Raw genomic sequence first — 16,219 nt, 5'->3', positions numbered from 1 at the left:
GCCTCCAACTACAGCAAACAGTCAACCTGTGCATTCCCATTTGGAGATCCACTGAATTTGCCCCATCCCAGTTCATCTCTACTGTTTAATTAATCACAAACAGGAATTCAGGGGAGGGTGGCTGCTCTAGGACAGCACACAGCCATTAAATAAAATATAAACAACTCATCCATACTTAACATTGGGTTTGATCTACACTGTTTTCCTTTCCTTTTTCAAGGTGATTTGCAATTTCTTTGGTTGCATTTTGGGAAGGGGAGGGCTGACTTACTGCATAATCTCATTTTTGATCTATTATTAAATGCCTGCTTTCTTTTTTCTTTTTTTACCCTTTCTCTGGGAAGCCAGAAGCCCCAGCAGGAATTGCAGCCAGAAAGGGAGGTGAACTGTGAAATGAAAGCTGCAAGAGAAAGAATTGCTTGGGCTTCTGTTTGAAATTTTCAGAGTTTTCTGATTTTTCTTGGAAGAAATCTCAGATTGGCAAACCTAGGCCAGAGCCAGGACTCAATGGAAGTCTGGGACAGGATCACAGCACATGAGGGCAGTGGCACTCAAGGCAGCCAGGAACATCAGATTTTTTACCATTTTGAAACCATCTGAAGGTGGATCTGTTCCCAAGGCCACGCTGGAGATGCATCAGGGCTGATGAGTGATTTTCATCACCCTTTTTGCCTCCTTCCAGCCCCTGTGCATCGCTGGCAGCGATTCCTCCTCCTGCCCTATTTCAGAACTAAGGAGTTTCTCCTCTTTGGCACCAGGACACGCTCCCACCTCCCAGCCAGCTGAGCCACAGGCGAGCCTGGCTTTGCTGCCTGCTGAGAGCTGGATGCTCCCCTTGCCACGGCAGCCGCTTGGCTGGCAGCACGTGGTCCCCTTGTGGAGCCCCGTGGCCAAACTGGGCCCCCCAGCTCCCCCTGATATCTGCAGTGGACACAGGCTCGTACAGAGATCAGCCACAGGCAGCCCCAGAGAAGGGCAGATGCTCGTTAACATTTCCTATTAATTGAATTAATTAGTTTAACAATTTCCTGGTAATTTCCTATCATAATAGTTGCCTTATTAACTAATAGGAACAAAGCCGTCATTTAAACACCAGGAATGTGACTCAGTGACTGTCACAGCCACCAAAGCTATTTTTTGGGAAAATAATAGTTTTTTTAGTGCCTTTGTTTTTAAAGAGTGGCCCATGCAAGCAGCTGAGGGTTTTGCAGCTGAACTGGGCAAGTTCAGACTAATTCTGAAGGAAAAAGCATCCCTGGGCCACATTCCTTAGAAAACTCTCTGATTTTTCCAAGGGAATAGAGAAAGGGCAGGGATCTGACACACAGCCCAGAGAGCAGCTCCATCTCCTTCTGCAACTGCACATCCCAGTTGTGGAAAATCCAGGGGATTTTGGGGGAAGAAACCCAAAAAATGGCACATCTGGAAAGAGCCATCCCTGGTTGGGAGCAGTCAGCAGGTGTGAACATCCATCTGACAACCTCGGGCATCTGAAGGACCACCAGGACCTCTCCTGGTCCTGCTACAAGAGCCACAAAAGTTCTGCTTGACCATTTCCAGGCAGCTGCTTCCAGAACCCACCAGAGACCAGCTATAGATACAACAAAAACCAACGCTGACATGGGACTGGAAACCCTTTCTCATTCCCAAGGGAGACAGAGAAATAGAAGAAATAAAGGAAACAGTTGTGAACCTTCAGTTCCAGCTCACCCAACAGTCACAAAATCATTTTTGGGATGCCCAGTGACCAAATCCCAGCTGCCACAAAAACTGACGTCAGTGATATGGGAGCAGATGTTCCCTCACCTTCATGTTTTTGCTGGATATGAGTGATTCAAGTTTCTGGGCACAAAACCAGTTGGAAAGAGCCTGTTCCCAGAGATGTATGCCTGCTAAAAACACCAGAGCTGGATGCCACTGTGACATGAGGGATGTACATGCCACCTCCCTTCTCCACCTCCACCCTGAATCCCATCCTGCCTCCCCTTCAACTCAGCAAAAAGGAGCCAAACCGAAGCAACTGTCTGCATTTGGCTTTATCTGCTACAAAATGTCAAACTCTTCAACGGGAATTGCAACATTTCCATCCTCCCTCCCTCCCTCCAAAGCAGGGAGACTGGTACAAAGCAGCCAAAAATGGATCAGAAAAAAGAAAGCAGCCACAAATGGAGGTCCCTCATGGATGACAAAGGGTCCTGCAGCGAAAAACCCGCCTGAGTTTCTCCACATTTTCTTGTGTCACCTCTGAATTTCCTTCCCATGCACCATTTACACAAAAATGTGAGTGCACGTGTGGCACGCTGTGGAAATATTATGACTAATGGATGGAACCTGTGCAATGTGTCAAAATCTTCCCTCTCTGCCGATGTAACAGCATTTCACAGGCACTTGAGACATCAGCACCTACATTTAATCTGTTTTCTTGTGAGAGGATGGAATGCATTTAATGAATTACAGGGATTTTATGTCTCACCAGTAAATTCTGCGCTGGCAGGGCAGCAGAGAAGCCACAGGTTCCCCCAGGCCTTTGCTATGGGATCAACAGGCCTGCATCCTCCCTTATTTATTTTAAAAAGCACACAGGCCACAACACATCATTTAATTTTGATTTTTAAATTATTTTTTTCCCTGCTAATACCCCATTTCCCCATCTCTGATGGCACTGGACTGCATCTCCTCCTCACTCCAGCACACACAGTGCCCATCCTGCATTGCTGGGACTGCACAGCCTCTCCCAGCAGGGAGAAAGCTCTTACCCCAGGGTTTCTCTGGGACCATTTATAGTCTCCTAACAATGATGTGTACCAGCATCTCCACCCCTGAAATCCCCTCAGTTTTGGACAGCCACTGTCCCAGGGTCACTGGGACACTCCAGCAGCCAGACCTGGCCCCATCTGCAGCAATGGGAATGGGCAGAGAAACACCTCAGCACCTTCTGCTTTCAACAGGAATAAAATTACCCATTTATAGTCTGCTAACAATGATGTGTACCTGCACCTCCACCCCTGAAATCCCCTCAGCTCCTCCTTTGGACAGGATCACGGGGACACAGCTGGGCTCCAGCACCCAAATCTGGCCAGGTCTGCAGCAATGGGGACGGGCAGAGAAACACCTCAGCACCTTCTGCTTTTAGCAGGGATAAAATTGTCCATTTATAGTCTGCTAACATGATGTGTACCAGCACCTCCACCCCTGAAATCCCCTCAGTTTTGGGCAGCCACATTCCCAGGGTCACTGGGACACAGCTGGGCTCCTGTGCCCAGACCTGGCCAGGTCTGCAGCAATGGGGACAGGCAGAGAATCACCTCAGCACCTTCTGCTTTCAGCAGGGATAAGATTTCCCATTTCCCCTCCTTGTCAGCACCTTTCCCTCCCCTGCTGAGCCGCGCTGCCCGCGGAGCCGGCGCATCCCCGGGCGGAGCGGAGCGCAGCGCTCCGGCTGACGCACAGCCCTGCCAGGTCAGCCATGCTCGCACTCTCCACGTCTGCGGCATCTCAGCCTGGAGCAGAAAGCTGCAAAGCCCCTTCCTGCAGCAAGCCAGGCGAGAAACACACCGAGAAAAGCCCGAGGGAGGCAGAGGACAGAGCAGGGTCCGCGGGGAGCGCGGTTTGCACGAAAGAGCAGAAGTTTCTTTGCTCGGCCACTGAGGCACATTTGAAGGTGAAGGTTGGACGGGGCTGTGGGAAGCCCGGGCTGCCCACAGCAAAGCGGAACACAAAGAAACCCAGCCCCAGCATGATGAAATTCAAGTTTATTTGCTTTAGCTCGGGTCCAACTTCCCTCGCTAGCTCAGGAGAAATTTCTTTCATGCTGCTCTGTCTGGGAGCTTTCGTGCAAACCAGGTTTTTAACCAGCTCAGAACACAACTCCAGAGAGATGGCGAGTCCTGAGCACCCCGAGATCCAAGGGACCAGAGCATCCTGACTTCTCCAAGTCCTTTTGCTCTGCTCTGGTTCACATCCCAGACACGGAGTTAACGCGGCCGTAGCTGAACCATGAAGGTTCCACGACCCCGGCGCTGCCGAGATTCCTCTTTAAGGGCAGCCAAACCCATTCCTCTGCTCCCGGGCACCGCTCGCCTCCCCTCTGACCATTCCCGCCTCCCCTCCTGCAGGGATTGCTCCTTGCTCCACAGAAACCCTCCCAAAGCCTCCAATGTTCCCCATGGCCCAAACTGCCAAACTCGAACGCAACTTTCACGGGGGCAGAGCAGCCCCCGCCCGCTGTTCATCGCAGCCGTCACATTAAACCGAATTTATGTTGCACCATCCCGGCGCAGCGGGAGCGGAGCCGCTGCTACCCCGGGGCCACCGGCGCGAGTTTCCCCCAACTTTGGGGGCCTGGATAAAAGCCCACTCCCCCCTCCAAGAAAGCAGCTTTCAGGGTTCATCCCACTGAAAAAACCCCAGTCCCCAAACACCCCCAGCCGCAGGGACACGCTCAGCCCCCGGACATCTCCATCCCGGGATAGGGAGGGGAAAGGAGGAGGAGGAGGAGGATGGGTCCCCTCCAAGAGGGACCCAGCCCGGGAGGGGCTGCTGCTGCTCCCCGGGTGGGTCCGGGGCGCCCCTCCTGTGGGGCGGGGAGTAATTGTAAAGTAGAATAAAATTAATAAATAAAATATTCAAATAAATGAAAAAAAATAAATAAAAGCGAAACCAATAAACTAAAATTAAATAAACAACAGCAAATAAATCCAATAAAATAACATACCATAGAATGAAATGAAATAACACCGTGCCGCCCGAAGCGTGCCGCGGAGCGGCGCTTACCTGGCGGAGGGGCCGCGCTGCCCGCGGAGCTCCGCGCTGTCCCCGCGGCCGCAGCCCGGCGTGCGGAGCCCCCGGCCCCACTCGCTGCATTCTGGGAAGCGGCGCCCAAAAATGGGGGCGCGGTGCCCTCTGGTGGCGCTTCCCGCCCGCGGGGTCCCCTCAGGGGGGAAGGGGCGCGGGGGGACCCGCAGGGTGATTTGGGGTTCTGATAGCGTGAGGGTATAAATGTGTATCGCTGTATGGCTATGAATGTATACGTGTGATATATACATGCATATATATATGGATGTCATATATATATTACATACATATATATATGAATATACAAAATTTATATATATATAAATTTTATATATTCATATATATATGTATGTAATTTTATGGATATCTGGTATGCATATTTTTAATTTATTTATTTATTTATTTATTCATGCTTGTGCCTGTGTAAAAACTTAGAATCCCAGAATGCTTTGCTTTTGAAGGGACCTTAAAAATCACATTATTCTACCCCCCTGCCATGGGCAGGGACACCTCCCACTATCCCAGGGTGCTCCAAGCCCCATCCAGCCTGGCCTTGGACACTCCCAGGGCCACAGGGAGGGGAAGCCACAGCTTCTCTGGGAACCCTGTGCCAGGGCCTCCCCACCCTCACAGCCAACAATTCCTTCCCAAAATCCCATCCATCCCTGCCCTCTGGCAGTGGGAAGCCATTCCCTGTGTCCTGTCCCTCCATCCCTTGTCCTCAGTCCCTCTCCAGCTCTCCTGGAGCCCCTTTAGGCACTCGAAGAGGCTCTAAGATTTCTCCAGAATCTTCTCTTCTCTTCTCTTCTCTTCTCTTCTCTTCTCTTCTCTTCTCTTCTCTTCTCTTCTCTTCTCTTCTCTTCTCCCATTCCTGGGCAGAACCCAAACCACCTCTGGAACATAAATGGGAAGCCCTAGTTTGGAGAGGAAGGGGCAGATGTTGGGGCACATCAGCTCTTGGGGTGAAACTCGTGGCTGGAGGTGCGAGGTTCAGAGCATTCCCCTTGTGAGAACTTGTCAGACACACAAACAGAGTGGTCTGTAGTGATAGAAATGTATGGATTGATGGACTGGAAATGTATGGATTGAGGGACTGGAAATGTATGGATTGAGGGACTGGAAATGTACGGACCAATGGACTGGAAATGTATGGATTGATGGATTGGAAATGTATAGATTGGAAATGTATGGATTGATGGACTGGATGTACCCGAGGGTGTTGCAGGAGGATGTGGGGCCAGGGTGGGTTTGGGGACTCTGGGTCACAGCCCCACTCCTCCTCTCCTCTGTGCCCAGGCAGCTTGGAAAGGTAATTAATGCATCTCAGGTGGGTAATTAATTAATCTTGGGTGGATAATTAATGCAGCTCTGTGGCAGAATCACCTGAATATTAACGAGACTTTGTGTTTTGACCTCCCTGGGTCAGCACTGCTCTGCTGAGCCCAGCTCTGGGATCCTGCTCGGAGGGCAACCAATAACTCAGCAAAACCCTGGGGAAAGTGGGATGGTGATCCCAGTGGGATGGTGATCCCAGTGGGATGGTGATCCTACACCCAGCCACGGTGGGATCACCCCAAAAATGGGATTAAAGCCCAAATACCACTCTGAAAGTGAGACTTCACAAGCCTTGATCCACATTCCTGCTTTGCACCAAGACCCACTAATGTAATTCCTGGGATTGCTTTCTGACAGGAGAAGCAACTGCAGGTGATGGACAGGACCTGGAAAAGATCCACCTGTGGCAGGAGGGGGGAATTGCTGAGGACTCTGAGGCACAGCAACCAGGTGTGTGCACACCTGGAACTCATCCCTCTCCTCTTCCATGGCAAGAGAAGCCTCACAGGAAGGACTTGGCTTTCTGATGCCACCTTGTGTCTGCTGCAGACGTGAAGTGACATTTCAGACCCTGCCAGTAGCTCGTTCTGACTCAAAAAGCTTCTTTTTCAACCCAATTCCTCTATTCCTGTGATGGCTTTCTACAGGCTCCTGTTTGTTCCCAGGGCAGGGATGTGACTCTGTGGACAATCAGGGTCCCTGTCCCAATCAACATTTGGCCAAATTTTGGGGAGGGCTGCAAGTTTTCCTCAAATCCCAGGAAATCTTTTGTTTTTCTGGTGTTTGTCAAGTCTCATGTCCAGAGCAGCAAAGACTGTTCTGAACAGCTTAAATAAATCAAAACATTGTGAATGTCCCAGGGAGTGACCAAGGATGGGATAGAGGCTCCTTTACAAGAAATTTTGCCTTTAACTGGTTTTCCTGGCACCATTTCCACAGCTCCAGGTGGCAGCTCGGGCACAGATAATCCAGTGGAGCACAGTGATGGAATCTGTGGAGATTACAAAGGCTGGAAACATTTCTATGGGACATCCAGGTGCGGTGAGATGGACAGGAAAGAGCAAAGCCAGCAAGGAGCACCTCCTCTCCATCGCCTGCAGCTCCTGGGGCACCTTTTGGGGGGCAAATTTAATCTTTTCCACTCCATTTTAATCAGCTCATCAGCAATGGGCAGTAACAGCACACCAGCTAAGAGGTTTCTGTCTGTTACTCCCTAAAGATCAGCCTTTGGATCCAAGAGAGAACTGGCTGCATCTCCAGCGCACTGGAGTTTGCATGCAAAACTGTCTCCCCAAAATGCCCTGCTGCTCCTACTTTATTTATTTGCATGACCCATGGGCCATTTTTTCCTTTCCTTTCCTTTCCTTTCCTTTCCTTTCCTTTCCTTTCCTTTCCTTTCCTTTCCTTTCCTTTCCTTGAAATTTCCTTGAAATTTCCTTGAAATTTCCTTTCCTTGAAATTTCCTTTCCTTTCCTTTCCTTTCCTTGAAATTTCCTTTCCTTGAAATTTCCTTTCCTTTCCTTTCCTTTCCTTGAAATTTCCTTGAAATTTCCTTTCCTTGAAATTTCCTTTCCTTTCCTTTCCTTTCCTTTCCTTGAAATTTCCTTTCCTTGAAATTTCCTTTCCTTTCCTTGAAATTTCCTTTTCTTTCCTTTCCTTGAAATTTCCTTTCCTTGAAATTTCCTTAAACAACTCCCTCCTCCAGCCCGAGGATCCCATATGGACCCTGTAGGATGGGGAAATGCCTTCCCAACAGCCTTGGTGGGGCCATACACGGTGTGTGGATTTGTACCTGTGCCCTTGGGTGTGTGCACACTTGGGAAGGAACCAAAATAGCAAAACCTGACCCTAAAAATGTCCCAAAAGCTTCTTGTCCCCATTTGACACCTGAAGCAGTCTGGGGTACGTGGCCATGGAGGGAGCTGGGCCGTGATGGGGGATTGAAATGTGCTGGGAAATCCTGGGGAGCTGAAACCAAGCTGATCAAGAGATCAGGAGAGAAGAAATCTAAACAACCTGCTAGGTGATGGCAGAGATGGCTCTGCTCCGTTCTCCTGGTGCTCCTTTCGCTGGAGCTGCACCTGGAGGCTCCCTCGGGTGACACCCACAGGGCTCCTTCTGGTCTCGGGGGTGGTGGGGGACACCCAGCGCCCATGAACGAAACAATTGCTGCCCCCAGCCCTCCTAGAGGCCAATTTGTGACAATTAAACTATCCCAGATGATTCCCCAGGGGGTTTCTCACGGGGGGTGCTGGTCCGCCCCGGGGCTCAGAGGAAAGGACACGGGACTCCTCCTGCAGGGTCACTGATGGGACACGGCCACGGCCGTCCCCCGCACCTCCCTCAGGGCAGGACATGGAGCAGAGCAGGGGGCTCTGCGGCCCAGGCGCTGCAGGGCACCAGGAAAGTTGGGAAAAGCATAAACCAGCACGAATCTCCAGTTTGCAGCTTGAGTTTGATGCGATTTCTGCACATTCCATGATTCTCCAGCTCTCACGGTGTCCCTACAAACCACATTGGCAGGGACATTTCTGGCCTCTGCAGGATGCCAGCTGCAGTGGGATGGAGGGGCTGGCATGGGAACGCCACCCTTTTTCCTGCTGTACCCATGGGTGTGTCCCCAGTGCCACCAGCGCCACCTTCCCGCGTGTGTGACGGGGGTCCCAGGATGAGGGAAGAGATGAGAATGTTGACTCCATGTTTCAGAAGGCTGATTTATTATTTTATTATGTATATTATATTAAAACTATACTAAAAGAATAGAAGCAAGGATTTCATCAGAAGGCTGGCTAAGAATAGAAAAAGAATGATAACAAAGGTTTGTGACTGACTGAGACAGTCCGGACAGCCAGACTGTGATTGCCATTAATTACAAACAACCACATGAGACCAATCACAGATGCACCTGTTGCATTCCACAGCAGCAGATAATCAATGTTTGCATTTTGTTCCTGAGGCCTCCCAGCTTCTCAGGAGGAAAAATCCCAAGGAAACATTTTTCATAAAGCGTGTCTGTGTCACTGCGTGCCGCCGGTGTCCCCGGGGCTCGCGCGGTGCACAGGGTGGCACTATTGCCTCAAAAACCCCGGCTCTGTTCCTCTGGGGACGCCGCCTCTCCGGGCTGGATCTCCGCAGCCGCCCTGGCCCCACGGACGGAGCCCCGTGGGCTCCCCGGGCCGTGCTCGGTGTCCCAGGGCCGTGCTCACACGGGCGGAGATGAGCCCGCGCGTTTCCCTGCGGATTTTCCTCTCCCAGGGCAGCGCGGGGGTTTCTGCCCCGCGGTTTGGGTGGAAAAGCTGCGGCGGATCCTGGCAAACTGCCCCAAGGGCGGATGTGGGGCACTGCCCTGGATCAGCATCCTGGCTTCTCCCACATCCTCCCAAACCTCGAACCATCGGAGGATTCTGCGAGCATCCCAAGCACCAAATTCCTCCCCTGAGCGAGCATCGCTCCATCCCTGCACAGCAGAACATCCTCCCCGCGCCCAGCGCTGCTCCAAGAGCTCTTTTAACAGGACCCCAATTCCCCACTGTCCGGGATGGAGGAAAAGCATTTAAGGATGGCTCATCCCTGGGCAAACGGGATGCAGGGGAAACAATCGCTGTCCAAGGAGCCCTGATTACAGGGGGAGCGGAGGAGGAGGAGGAGGAGGAGGAGGGCCTCTCCTGATGCCAGTATCGAGCACATGAGCTCATGGGATGGTGCAGCTTTTTCTGCTTTTTCTGCTCCCGCAACTCCCCCGATCCGACTTCTCTGACTGGTGCAAAGCCCCGGGGCAGCACTGGGAATTCGATTTTAGATTTACGGCTGCTCCAGGCAGGGCCGGAGATGTCCCTGTGACACCCCCCGTCACCGCCGGGGCTCCTCCCGCCCGGGCTTCCAGCGAAAAGCAAACAATTTTCATTCCCGCCGCTCCCAGCTCTTGCAGCGGCAGCTGCTCCGCTCGGGGATGGAGATCCCTGCCCAGCAGAGCCCGCGGGCAGGGCGGGGCGGCCGCGGGCAGCGAGTGACGGGGTCGGGGTTTTTGGGGCGCCCGGGGGTGACCCCGCACCTGTTAACGGGCGGCACCTCCTCGTTGTGCCGCCGCTGATTTCTCACAGCTCCGGAGCCGTCGCTCCAATCAGCGCCCCGGCCCTTCCGCACTAACGAGCTCTGGCAGCATCCGGGAGTTACAGCTCCCGAAGAACGGGGTTAACCCTTCACCTGCCCGAGCAGCGCTGCCGACACGGTCGGGTCACCCAGGAGCTTTTGTGGAACGAGCAGGTTCTTCGGGATTGCTTTTAGGGAGAAACGTTTCGAGTGGAGAGAAGGGGTTGAAAAGTAAAGACGGTTTCTGGTTTTCACACAATTGTTTAGGTAGGAAAAGACCTCTGAGATCATCGAGTCCAAGTTCTGACTGATCCCATGGGGACTCCGCCACCTCCCTGGCAGCCCCTCCAGTGTTTGCTGCCAGGAAATTCCTCCTGATGTCCAACCTGAATCTCTCCTGGCACAGCTTAAGGGCGTTTCCTCTCATCACTAAAAGTCCAAACTCTTGGTTGGCCCCAGATTTTATTGCTGTTCCAGGAGCCAGCACATGGATGGCCCTGCTGCTCCCTCTGTGCATCGCTGCCATCGTCCCCAAGGGCACCTCATCCTCAGAGTCTGGGACCACCACGAAATCCCCAAACCCACCCTGCAGAGGAGAACTTGGCAGCTGCTTGCGTCCCAAAAATTGAAGCTGAGGAACAAGGTTAACTTTTCCCTAGCCCCCCTTTCCGCAGCCAAACAGATGTTCTGTGTCTTTAGGCAGGGGCTGAGCCTTATCAGATCAGAGGGCTTTGAAGGCATCTGGGGGAATGTCGGGGCTCGTCCCTTCTGGCAGATTCCAGGTGGGATTTGGAGCTGGATTATGTTGCAATTCAGGGCCTTAAGGGATTTTTTCAGCACGTTCTCGCAAAGGCAGGAACCCTCTGCACCAGCACTGAACAGGAAGCAGCGGAGGATATGTCTGCAGCAAACAGGAATATTAACATATTTATATTTAAAATATTGCATTACAGCAGCTTGGGAGGAGGCTGGCAACCATTTGGCACTGCAGATCCGCCCTTCTTCAGCTTTCCCACCATTTCAGGCATCAGGATGGCTCCAAATTGCTGAGCATTCATGCAGCACTCTCCTGGGAGACCCTGGAAATACTTTAAGCCAGCTCCTGGGATACAGATGCTTTGGAATGCTGCAGAGGGGTGTGTGGAGGCAGTAAAGGGGGGCAGGAAGCAAAGGGGAAGGAGGAATCTCATAAAACCCAAACTCAGGGAGGTGGGTGAGGAGAAAGCAGCTTTCCCCAGCTGGGATGTCCCCATGGGATGAAGGGGAGCAGGAGAGGCAGTGGGGTAACAGCAGCAGGCCGTGGGTGCAGGGCAGAGGTGGCACACAGGTGCAGGCACTGAAACTGGAGCCTGGATACCAACCCAAGGTGTCTGGAGCGTTATCACAAAAACCAGTCCGACCGGCAGCCCAGGGCGCTGGATCCGCGCCGGTCACGCTCCAGGGACGGCGGCTTCGTCCCACCGGGCCGGAGCTCTGAGCTGGAATAACTCCTCAAAAATGACTTTTTACAAAACAACCCTTCTATTTCCACCTGTTTTGTTCCAGCCTTTTGTTAGCAATGATTTCTTGGAGTAGGTTCAGATTGGATATGAGGAAAAGTTCTTCCCTGTGAGGGTGGGGAGGCCCTGGCAGAGGGTGCCCAGAGAAGCCCCTGGACCCCTGGCAGTGTCCAAGGCCAGGCTGGACAGGGCTGGGAGCAGCCTGGGACAGTGGAAGGTGTCCCTGCCCATGGCAGGGGAACAGAATTTAAGATCAATTTAAGGTTCCTTCCCACCCAAACCATTCCACGATCCAATGATTTTGTTGTCTTCAGGATTTGTGCACGGCCAGATGCTGCTCTCCCTTCAAACTGGAGAAGAGATGACAACAGGGCCAGGAGCTGGCAGAGCTGAGAGACAGAGCTGGCCCCAAATCTGCAGCGGGTGTTAAAGTGTGTCAGGGGTATTAAAGTGTGTTAGGAATTGATCGTGACTAAAACGCCCCCAGCCCTAATCCCAGCCTGGGGGTCTGACCTGGCCTCGGCCTCCCCCAGCTCCTTTTTCCGTGCTGCTCCCGCCTCCCTCACCTGCAGCCCCTTAAACCGCCTTGGGAGGGCCGAACCAGCTCCAGGTGACTCCGTGCCCTCCCCGAGCCCGCATTAACCCCTTCGGGACCCGGCACTGAGCACGGAGGGGAGACAAACGCTGAGAGCTCCCGTTCCTCACCCGTGCTGGGTTTAGCTGCAGCGGGGATCCCCCTGGGCTGCAGGAGATCCCATCTCGGGCTGCTTGACTGCGGAGCTGGTCACTCACAGCCCACAGCAGTTTAACTCCAGGGCACATGGAGCAGAGCAGCAGCTCCTGAACTTCCGTCCCTCTAAGGAGACCTAACCCAGCAGCAGGAATTAGTGAGAGGAGTTATTTTATCAGCAGCAATGCGAGACTCAGCTTCCAACCCAAACCAAGCACGGATCCGCCCAAGTGCCAGACAGCTCCTTCAGACAAATCACTCATCCTGTCCTCAGCTTGGATTTGGCAACACAAACCCCCGAACATCGCTGGCATCGCTGCTCCCAAACCTGTTCGCTGCTCTCTGCTGTGAAACGCCGCGGTTGGAGCGGTCTGTTCCTGCAATAGGGCGGAGATCTGCGAGAGCCTTGTGTTTGCTGGAAGGGCGCCCGGCGTCCACCAGTGCAGATGCTGGGGGGAGATTAAGTCTAGAAAGCTTTTCTTCAAATTCACAGAGCTGCTGACCAGAGTAAAATCTGATATTTAATTCTTTAACCTTTATATCTCAACTGCTTCCGAATTGGGTTTTTTAATGGAGGTAGGATTACACCCACGGGAGAAGAATTGAAAATCTGTCGCCAGAGTTTTTTCCATCGTTTTATTAAAAACTTCCAAAGGTCTAAAATGAAAATGTACACCAACTACAAGGGAACCAATTTGTACACTCACAGTTAAAGTGCTAAAAATTAAACGTTACAAAACCGACACTGGACTACTGTAAACAAGTCTAGCAAGAGCCGAGTGCAAGTGGGGTCAGCCACGGGCGGGGACTGCCCCACACATTCCAAGACGTACAAATCTCCTGGGAGCTCCCTGCCCTCTCCCGAGGAGCTGGGCGCTGTCACGACACGGACACCCGACACCGCAGGGCCGAGGGAGGGGCTGCCACAGGCGGTACATGCACCGAGCTCAGCGAAATCCGGGAAAACGCCGCGCCTGGGGGGAAATCAATCCTGATCCCGTTAGGAAAGAAGCACGAGGGGATGGGGGTAAAGCTTCACATTCATCTGGACATTCTGCTGCTCCAGGAGGCCCTGAGGGTGCCCTGGTGTCGCCACACGGAGGGAGCTCCCTGCTGCTCTCCGGGATCCTCAGTGCCCCGGAGCTGGGATGGGGAATCGGCTGCCCTGGAGGGTGGGCGCTGCTCTGGGCTGGCCTGGCTCTTCCTGAGGGATTTCCTCTCCTTGTGGGCGCTGCTCTGGGCTGGCCTGGCTCTTCCTGAGGGGTTTTCCCTTCCCTTCCCTCCTTGTGGGCACTGTTCTAGGCTTGTCTGGCTCTTTCTGAGGGATTTTCCCTTCCCTTCCCTCCCTGTGGGCACTGCTCTGGGCTGGCCTGGCCCTTCCTGAGGGATTTTCCCTCCTTGTGGGCGCTGCTCTGGGCTGGCCTGGCTCCTCCTGAGGGATTTCCTCTCCTTGTGGGCGCTGCTCTAGGCTGGCCTGGCCCTTCCTGAGGGGTTTTCCCTTCCCTTCCTTCCTTGTGGGCGCTGCTCTGGGCTGGCCTGGCTCCTCCTGAGGGATTTCCTCTCCTTGTGGGCGCTGCTCTGGGCTGGCCTGGCTCTCACCCTTGTGCCCTTCCCGAGGGATTTGCCCTTCCCTCCTTGTGGGCACTGCTCTCCTTGTGCCCTTCCTGAGGGTTTTCCCTTTCCTCCCTGTGGGCACTGCTCTGGGCTGGCCTGGCCCTTCCTGAGGGGTTTTCCCTTCCCTCCTTGTGGGCATTGCTCCAGGCTGGCCTGGCTTTTCCTGAGGGATTTCCTTTCCTTGTGGGCGCTGCTCTAGCCTGGCCTGGTTCCTCCTGAGGGATTTTCCCTTTCCTTTCCTCCTTGTGGGCATTGCTCCAGGCTGGCCTGGCTCTTCCTGAGGGATTTCCTTTCCTTGTGGGCGCTGCTCTAGCCTGGCCTGGTTCCTCCTGAGGGATTTTCCCTTTCCTTTCCTCCTTGTGGGCATTGCTCCAGGCTGACCTTGCTCTCATCCTTGTGCCCTTCCTGAGGGATTTTCTCTTCCCTTCTTTCCTTGTGGGCACTGCTCTGGGCTGGCCTGGCTCCTCCTGAGGGATTTTCCCTTTCCTTCCATTCTTGTGGTCACTGCTCTAGGCTGGCCTGGCTCTCATCCTTGTGCCCTTCCTGAGGGATTTTCCTTTCCCTTCTCTCCTTGTGGGCACTGCTCTAGGCTGGCCTGGCTCCGCTCCTTGTGCCCCTCCTGAGGGGTTTTCCCTTCCCTCCTTGCTGGAACCCCTCGGGAGCAGTGCTGGATTTGGCCGTGACCGGATTTCAGCTGCATTTCAGCTCCCAGTGCCACCCTGTGCTCACCAGGCCCTCCTAGAGCTTAAAGCTGCCAGCACCAAATCTGGGTCTGAGCTGGAAGAAAGGAGAACACAAACACACAGACACCCAAACGGGGCTGTTTGCTGCTGCTGCTGGGTGGTTTATGCTGTAAAAAAGAGCAGCAGCCTCTTCCATGCAATGGGACCGCAGCTCAGATCTGGGATATTTCACAGGAGCTGAAGGGTTAATAAAGAGGGAACGCCACAAACTCAGGGGGGATTTGTTCAGTGCAGTGGGGTTGGTAAAGCAGGAGATCCCTGGGACACTGGGAATGGGAGCTGTGCGTTTTACAGGAAGCTTTGACAGAGCAGTTCCACAGAGCAGTTTTGGGGCTGCAGCCATCGTGTGCACGGGAGGGACAGGGATGGAGTTTGGGGCGAGCTGGGGCAGCCGGGCACTGCCCAGCTCCCTGCCTGCTCCTGGAGAGGGGATCCAGCTCTTGGTGGCTGCAGGGGCCCCACGAGGAGCTGTTCAGCTGCAGGGAGCCCAGGGCACCTCGGGGATTCCAGGAACGCCCTCCTGGCCGGGGCTTCCAGCTCAGGGCGAATTTAAAGCTTGGCACCAATCCCACACACCAGGCACCCGGGCTGGAGCTCCTACCAGGCAGGAAAACAACCCAAAAACACTCCTGGACTCCTGGTGCCCCTGCCTGAGGTGCTGCTGGGGCCACATTCAAACTGGGATGAATTTGAGAGCCCCTGGACACGATGATTTGGGAGCTGCAGCCCCGTGAGCCCCAGCTGGGGAACTGCAGCAGAGCTGGGGCACTGTTCCATGGGCAGGAGGAATTCCCAGTTCCATTGCAGCAGAGCTGGGGCACTGTTCCATGGGCAGGAGGAATTCCCAGTTCCAGTGCAGCAGAGCTGGGGCACTGTTCCATGGGTGAGGAGGAATTCCCAGTTCCAGTGCAGCAGAGCTGGGGCACTGTTCCATGGGCAGGAGGAATTCCCAGTTCCAGTGCAGCAGAGCTGGGGCACTGTTCCATGGGCAGGAGGAATTCCCAGTTCCAGTGCAGCAGAGCTGGGGCACTGTTCCATGGGCAGGAGGAATTCCCAGTTCCAGTGCAGCAGAGCTGGGGCACTGTTCCATGGGTGAGGAGGAATTCCCAGTTCCATTGCAGCAGAGCTGGGGCACTGTTCCATGGTGAGGGAGGAATTCCCAGTTCCATTGCAGCAGAGCTGGGGCACTGTTCCATGGGCAGGAGGAATTCCCAGTTCCATTGCAGCAGAGCTGGGGCACTGTTCCATGGTGAGGGAGGAATTCCCAGTTCCATTGCAGCAGAGCTGGGGCACTGTTCCATGGGCAGGAGGAATTCCCAGTTCCAGTGCAGCAGAGCTGGGGCACTGTTCCATGGTGAGGGAGGAATTCCCAGTTCCAGTGCAGCAGAGCTGGGGCACTGTTCCATGGTGAGGGA

At 53.7% G+C, this 16,219-nt stretch overlaps 1 protein-coding gene and 1 long non-coding RNA gene across 2 annotated transcripts in view; both read right to left on the bottom strand.

Annotated features, from left to right (window-relative positions):
• Positions 1-4,841, bottom strand: part of EXTL3 (exostosin like glycosyltransferase 3) — a 150,477-nt gene extending 145,636 nt beyond the window's left edge. The window contains exon 1 of the mRNA XM_054291807.1: positions 4,774-4,841. The gene's annotated coding sequence lies outside the window, so the exon portion shown is untranslated. The remainder of the gene's footprint in view (positions 1-4,773) is intronic.
• Positions 4,842-13,789: 8,948 nt separating this feature from the next.
• LOC128947466 (uncharacterized) lies at positions 13,790-14,751 on the bottom strand. The gene is made up of 2 exons (XR_008484048.1): positions 14,443-14,751; positions 13,790-13,817 (listed from the first exon to the last, which is right to left on the bottom strand). It is a non-coding gene; the product is annotated as an uncharacterized LOC128947466 (long non-coding RNA).
• Between the last annotated feature and the right edge of the window lie 1,468 nt (positions 14,752-16,219).

Source organism: Melozone crissalis, unplaced genomic scaffold (genome assembly GCF_028551555.1).
Source record: "Melozone crissalis strain CALT ecotype California unplaced genomic scaffold, PUWL_Pcris_2 ptg000106l_1, whole genome shotgun sequence".
Taxonomy (NCBI): domain Eukaryota; kingdom Metazoa; phylum Chordata; class Aves; order Passeriformes; family Passerellidae; genus Melozone; species Melozone crissalis.
The sequence above is the reverse complement of the archived record's forward strand: the minus strand, read 5'-3'. Positions and strand labels throughout refer to the sequence as shown.